We start from the raw sequence: 7,849 nt of genomic DNA on the forward strand, positions 1-7,849 counted from the left end.
GATTACACACAATACAATTCTACAAACTAAAATATGAGCTACTCTTGACTGCAATATACTCATTTTGCCCGAGTAAGTTTTAATCTCAGTTCATTGTCTCTTGGCGTCACTCCTTAACGGGTTTCTGGGCCTTCTTCACACGAGAGTGATGGATCCAGGCATTCTGCTCTTTGATTTTGATTGCAGTGAAGGTGGTGAGAAGTACTCGCAGTGGTCTGTCCTACTGTGGTTCCGAAGTCTTCTCTGTAAGAGACTTAACATATACATCATCCCCAGGCTATCTAACTCCTTGCTCTGAGTTCCAGCCACATGTTTCTCAATTACTCTGAACTGTTTGCTTAATGCCACCATGTAGGTGGACATTCTGGACATTCTCTTTGTATTCTATATGGTCTTCTATAAGGCATTCTAAAAGGACTTAGCATTTCTTTAGCTCAAGGTTTAGTTTGAATTTGAAATATTGCTAGTGGAAGAGCTTGGGCTAGGGTAGATTAACTTCTTGCCTCAGTCTTATTCATTCTCTCCACCTGGTCACTTGATTGGGGGTGGTATGGGGTGTGAAGTTCCTAATCTGTGCTCAGATGGCTACTAATCTGTTGCACTATTTTGAAAATGAAATGTGATTCTTTATCTGAGGATATCGTGGCTGGAACTCTGAAGCGTGGTATTATTTCTTGTAAAAATAATCTGGTCACCTCTTGAGCTTTGACAGTTCTGGTGGGGAATGTTTCTGGCCACCCTGCAAATGTATCTATCAGTACCAGTAAATACTGATACCCCCCCTCTTTCCTTGGGAGTTCTGAAAAGTTAATTTGCCACTGCTGTACAGGCCCATGGCCTCTCCCAGTCTGACCGAGTTTTGGCCGGGGGGTATTTTGGGGTTAGTCTGGAGGCAAGGATCTCATTGTCGGCTTACCTGAGTGATAGTGGCATATAAATTCTTGACAACGATACAACGATTGTTTCAATCAGATGTGTGTTCTAGAAAGCTTGTGGAAATTACTGCTTCAAAGTCAACACTTCATTTCAATGCACTCTGTATCACTCGCAGCTTTGGTCATTTTGAGAAAGGAGCCACACTCTATAAAAGGCTTTTAAGTAGTTAGGCCCTAGTGTGTTTTCTAGTGCCCTTCCTTCACTAGTAACCATGAAAATGGGAAGGGATTACTAGCTCTATTTCAATGGTAGCTCACCTTTTGCAGTTGTACGTCTCTTTTGGTTAGTATTATTGTATTATGGCTTACTTTTGAGGAAAATCTGTACTTCACCCTTTGCTGCTTTCTTTGCCTCTCTATCTGCTAGCTCATTTCTTTCTTCTAATTTTAAGCTCACTCTCTAGTGTGCTTTAATATGCCTTTTCAGGTAGCTGAACTGCTTCTAGCAGCTGGATTGTCTCTTCTTTCTCTGTGAGGTCAGCAGTCTCCTCTCTTTCTTTAAAGTCTGCTGCTCTGCACTCACTTCTTACTCTAGGTAGATTACTTTCTGTTTCACTACCTGTGCCTTTTCTTTGAGACTCTGCGTCCTTGGAGTCCTAGGAAATTCAAAAGGCTTACTGTCCAGGCTTCTCTCGCTTCCCTCATCCGAGTGGCTACTAGAAGATCGTCCACGTACTGCAACAGCCTCCTTTCCTCTTGTGGAGCTTCCCGGGACTCTGGGTCTTTGCAAGCTGTTCTCCAATTGGAGTGGGGAATCTTGAAGCCTTCAGGCACCTGGACTATGTGAGCTTGAGTTTGAATGCAAAAATTTTCTGGCTGGCTTCGTTGATAGGGAGGCAAAAGAAGGCATCTCTTAGGCCTAAAACAGTGAACCAGGTTAGCTCAGGTGTTAAACAAGTTAGTAAGGTATATGGATTTGCTACCACAGGGTGTAAATTCTGTGTTATCTTATTGACAGCCCTTAATCCAGTACTATCAATTATTGGGCTGATTCCTTCCTTATCTTCCTTTTGAGGGTACTACTCAGTTCTCACTAGTTGTGTTCTTTCCTTAAGCTTGATGCTCATGGGGGAGCATCTTTCAGTCTCCCTGGTACAGCAGAGGCCCATACTCTTGAAAACATTTATTTACTTATTCTAATATCTCTTTACTAATGTCTTTCTTAATTTCAGTGTCTGTTAATGTTAAGCCTAACATCTTTATGTCATTTGCTTCCAGAGTAACCTTTCTCATTTGAGAATGTTTAGCCAATTGAGCAAATTGTACAAAAGCTATTAGGTACACATAGTACACATATTACTTTAAAGGTTTGCACAAGGATGCCTTCTCAGACTGGCCAGTTGTTCATTCTCCACACTACAACATAAACATTCTCCACAGGTACTAAAGCTTTATTTAAAACTGAATATATGACCCTTGTGTCAACAAAAATTCTTCCCTTTTGGGGAGGTCATCTTTACCCTTCCTCCCTTACTTTGGGAGGAGCTTTTAGCAAATCATATGTACTCATTTTGCGAACTGTGACTGCTTTGCATTTCAGCATGATAATCTTTGCCTGATTTTATACGTTGCTATCTTATGCTGCATGCTGAACAACATGTTTGATTTGCTTTCTCTTTGCCTTGTTTTCCTTTTTCAAGGGCCAACACCAGAGGGCGGTCTGATCTTACAGTCTCTTTGCCATTCTTGGTGATTTCTTAAAACAAAAAGGCATATCAGCATACAAAACCCCATCCCATTTACCTTCCTATTTTAAAACAGTTTTAACTGCAATGAAGTATTACAAATCTTTTTATTTTCTGAGCTGCTCTTACTGGCAGCCTTCTCCCAGTGAGCCCCTCTTAAAAGGGGCTAATTTAGGAACCTCTTTTCTCTGGTCAGTTCTCATTATTTATTTCTCCTTGCCCTGTCTCGCTTCCCCCCTAACTTCTCTTTACAAAGCTTCACAGTAGTTTCTCAGTCTTCCTCCCACACCCCCACACAGATCCAGGTGGCAGGTATCAGATGTGATTTCCCACACACGAGCCTTAAGATCTTAGGTTCTGAATCAGCTTGATCAGAAACCTTTAATTTACACTCAGGGCATGTTCTCTGATGCTCATTAGAACAGCAATACTAGCGTTTCTCACAAACACCGCACTGCAGTAATACCCAAGCAGCGTGCCAGCCTCTTGATGCACCAAAGGCTCCCCAGAATTGCCCGCAAAGGCAGGCTATTCCGTTTATTACAGAGAACTCTAAATCCCTACCACAAGCCGTTCCCAGTCCAGACTTACAATAGTACCAGCTGAAGTCTCATAAACTCATTCATCTCTTCTATCTAAACTCTGTTTTCCAAAATATCAATCTTTTCTAGTTCTCTTCTTGCACAATCTAATTAAGCACTGTGTCTACTTACACTTGTTTTACTGCCTTGCAGAAAGGCTGTGCTAGTCACAGCTGAAACTCTGATATGCCCACAGACACAGACAGAGACACACATACCCCCCCCGCCCTTTATCTCAAATTCACTAGAGCCAAGGCTTGAATTGCTGAGGGGGGGAGAATTCTTGGAATTCCTTTAATTCGCTTTATCATAGTTAAGCATAAATCACCATACCATATTTCTTCTGTGTAAAATGTTACTCTTGTTGCAAACAAAATCTTAAAATCTCCACAAACACTACTATACAATCTGAGAATCAAATTACCACAATGCAGTGGAAGAAAATCACCGCACAAAATCACTGGGAAAGGGCATATCTCTCAAAATGCCCACTTTTCTCAACACAACACAGCATACCATAATTCAGCATTTACTCACATCAGTTTTTCCTGGACACAATCAAAATAACAGCACACAGTCCAGAGATCAAGTCCAAACATCCAGGGCAAAGGAACTCTCTGAGCTCATACTCTCATTTAAAATGTACCAAATCTACATAAATCACTACATGTAAACACAATAAATACCATCACTGACGTTCCTCCACTCGCTTCTCCGCAGGGCACTTCTCTCCCTGCCCCTACAGCCTGCTGCAGCTGGCACCTCAGGCCTAACTCAGCTGCTTCAAACACGGGAAGTACTCACCCCCACGCACTGTAGAGCACTGTAGATCTACTCTCTTTTATACACCATACACTTAGACACTTGCTCGATTAGAAACACAGTGCACTGACCACACAATGAATTAACCATACAGCAACACAGTGTTTGACACACACACGCACATAGAGATTCACTCGACCCACCCCCAGGGTCGCTAGCAGCTGCTCTATCAGACAATGAACCCCCATACAGTTTCCTGACACTATACATACACACACACATAGAGATTCATTTGACCCACCCCTAGGGTCACTAGCGGTCTGCCCTGTCAGAACAATAACCCCCATCTCTACTCCATCAGCTGGACCCAGACATCTCTGAGTGATTTACTCCCTAGGTCTCTTTTCCCCCAGGGGCCCCTCAGTACATACCATATCTTCCTCTGCAGCCAGCAGGTCCTTGTCTGTCCTCGCAGGAGGCAAGTTGAGACAAGCGGAGACCCAGCAGGAAAAAAAATCCTAGGGCGCGCCTTGGAGGTCCATCTATCCTCCCTGCCCCTGCGGGGACAGAGAACTCCCTGGCTGGCTCGCCATAATGTTTTGCAGAGAAAAGAAGAAACATCACAACTTTGTGTAAAAGTTGTAAAGCTTGGTATGTTTCTTACAGCGCTGGACGCATGCGGAGATTGCTCTCCTAAAAAAAGTCATGTGTACTTCTGAGAACTTCAGATTTCCTTTTATCTCCCTTTCCAAAGACATATGCATAGAGTTTCACAATAGGTTCATACAGATTCATTCCACGTGACATTTATTGCCAGTTCCTCTTTATCAAAAGAATTTCTAGGTCAGGGCAGATCGACCTTGTGGCCATTTCTGGTTATTTTTCTCTGTCTCCTCACTATCTCTGTCCTGCAGTTTTTCCCTTCAGCTTTGGCCTTACAGACTTTTACCTCTCCTAGACACTTCGCCTAATTCAAAATGGATTTTTACTCTGTCTCATTGGGCTGGCCTCGTGCTCTGGGTTTTAACCCCCTGGGCCTTCATGGGCCCATCCCTGGGGTGGGACTGCCAGTTGTTTACCCAATCATAGTCAGGGTAGCACCAGCTTCTAGTGTGTGATTGATTGACAGCTGGGCCAATCAGAGCTGGGTTAGATCAGCCCCTACTTGTGATTGACAGCTCTGCCAGGCCAGGGCTGGGGCAGGGCTCTGTCCCACCACAAACCAAGGCCTGACCCAGCCCGGGCCCCACACGGGCATTACGAGCATCCCAAGGTGTCTCGGGACATCGATCTCATCCAGCCTCTGACAGCGACCACGGTGGCACTACAGAACCTCATGGAACCATGGGTCAATTGTGACAATGGAGATCCAAAGAAACTATGGTGAGACTGTGGAATCTGGGAACCATGGAATCAAGGAGACCATTTTGCAACTCAGAGGCCCTATGGAAGCAAGGGTCAGTGATCGACCTCTGATGTCCATATAAACAAGGAGCCCTTGTAACACAGTGGGGCGGCATGGAGCCAAGAGACTCCTGTGGCTCTGTTGGGACTCATGAAACCAAGAAGCCATTGTGACATTGCAAGACTTCATGGAATTGAGACCATTGTGACAGTATGGGGCTCCATGAAATCAAAGGAACATGGAACAGGTCTGTCTGGATTGGCCTCCTAGGGGCTATCAGGGCCCACTGAATTTGACATGTCAAGAGCCACTTCCCATCTGACTGTGAAGCACTGGGGCTCTGTATTTTTATTCCTATGGAAAAGAACTGTTTTTCTTGTCCAGGCACCCATGGCCAAAATTGGGATTCTGCGCCTAAAATTCTCTATATCCAAGGGTTACTCCCAGAAAAAATCTGCCTATACAGTCAAGTCTGGCTAGACTTGGCCTCTGGTGACTGCCTCTCATCTGCCCCTGCACCACTGGGGCTCACTTGTTTCCTTTCTATGGAGACCATTGTGACACTGCGGAGCATTGTGGAACCAATGGGCCATGGTGACACTGCAGGCCCTTGTGGAACCTGTTACACTGTAGGAACTTGTGGAACCAGGGAAACATTGTGACACTGCGGGGTACCATGGATCCAAGGGGCCACTGTGACACTGTGGAGCCTCATGGAACCAAGGACATCTTTGTGGGTCTGTTGGGCTGCATGGTCCCAAGAGGCCAGTGTGAAGGAGCAGGGCTTTGTGGAACCAAGAGGGCATTGCTGCATTTCAGGGCCTCATAGAGCCAAAGGGCCGTTGTGATCCTGCAGGGCCTCATGGAAGCAAGGGGGCCATTGTGACACTATGGGAACTTGTGGTAACAAGGGGATCATTGTTGCACTACTGGGCTCCAATGGAACCAAGGGGCCATTGGACACAGCAAGGCTTCATGGAACCAATAGGCCATTATGACACTATGGGCCTTGTGGAACCATGGAGACCATTAAGATCCTTAAGGACTTGTGTAACCAAGAGGCCATTATGACACCAGAGGGCATCATGGAAGCAAGAGAACCATTGTGACACTGCAGGGCCCTGTGGAAGCAAGAGAACATGAAATAGATGTGGCAGCCTTGGCCTCCCAGGGGTCATCTGGCAGGTCTGTTTGACCTTGGAATGTGGAAGGTCACTCCCATCTGCCAATGAAACACCGGGGTTTTGGGCTTTTCTTTTTCTGGAAAAGAACTGTCCATTTTTTCCAGGCATCCATGGCCAAAATCAGGATTCCACCTCCCAATGTTTGTGTATCCAAGGATTGCTCCTAGACAAAAGCTGCAGGACAGACAAGTCTGGCTTGTCTTTCACTCCTGAGGGGCAGCATTCACCTGTTTTCCAAACACTTGAAAGGAATCTGTGCTTTTCTTTTTGTGAAAAAAAAAACCAACTCTTCTCCAGGCACAAATGTTTTAAATTAGACTCCGCATTAATAATTTCAAATATCCAAGGGTTGCTGCAAGCAAACTTGCCAAGACAGGAAGGTCAGGCTTGCCTTGGCCTCTGGTGGCTGCCATTTATCAGCTCCTGAAACATGGAGGTTTCCTCCGTGGTTTCCTTCCTATGGAGACGAATGTGACTTTTGGGAGCCTTGTGAAATGAAGGGGCCATTGTGGCACCACAGAGCACTATGGATACAAGGGACCAATGTGACACTGTGGAGCCTCATGGAACCAAGGACATCATTGTGGCTCTGCTGGGCTGCATGGTCACAAGGAGCCAGTGCAAACAAGCGGTACGGTAGTTAGGCCAGCTGTAACTCAGTCAGCCAGATTTTACCCCAAAAGAATTGGGCATGAGTTTCAAGCCCTAGGAATCATTTGTTTAACTTAAGGTGAGCTTGAGAGCTCCCCCATAAGCCTTTAGTGTTGTTATGCTAAGTTGTCCAAATTCTATTCCCCTATTGGTTACTTGTTTCCCTTATAGAGTTATTGTTCTAGAGTGTTCTACCTCCAAGCGTACATGTTTTTGCTTCCTCTTAGTCTTGGATCTTTGGATCCTGCCCCTCATACTGTTCTCAATTTCTCCATTTTTATTGTTTTTCACCCTGTTAATAAAGTTCCTTTTAAACAACTCCATTGATCCTGCTCCTTTTCCTTTTTGCCACCCTCGCCCTGAAGTCAGGAGAACCAGAGAGATTTGTTGCAGCCACCTTCATTGTGACAATTGGCATCCGAACAGGGACCATGACATTCAGGGCTCCCTGTGTCAGTCATGTCAGTTGGGGTTAGCTGATGGATAGGCCAGTGCTTCCCGGGATTTTGGATTGTGCTGGGCCTGGCGGATGCATCGTTGCTTCAAGGGACCTTGGCCAGGATCAGCAGGGACAATGACAGTTTCACCTGCATAGGATTGCAGGTAGGTTTGGGGAAATGCAAGACATTTATTGCCCATTTTGCCA

Source organism: Melospiza melodia, unplaced genomic scaffold (genome assembly GCF_035770615.1).
Source record: "Melospiza melodia melodia isolate bMelMel2 unplaced genomic scaffold, bMelMel2.pri scaffold_46, whole genome shotgun sequence".
In the NCBI taxonomy this organism is placed as follows: Eukaryota; Metazoa; Chordata; class Aves; order Passeriformes; family Passerellidae; genus Melospiza; species Melospiza melodia.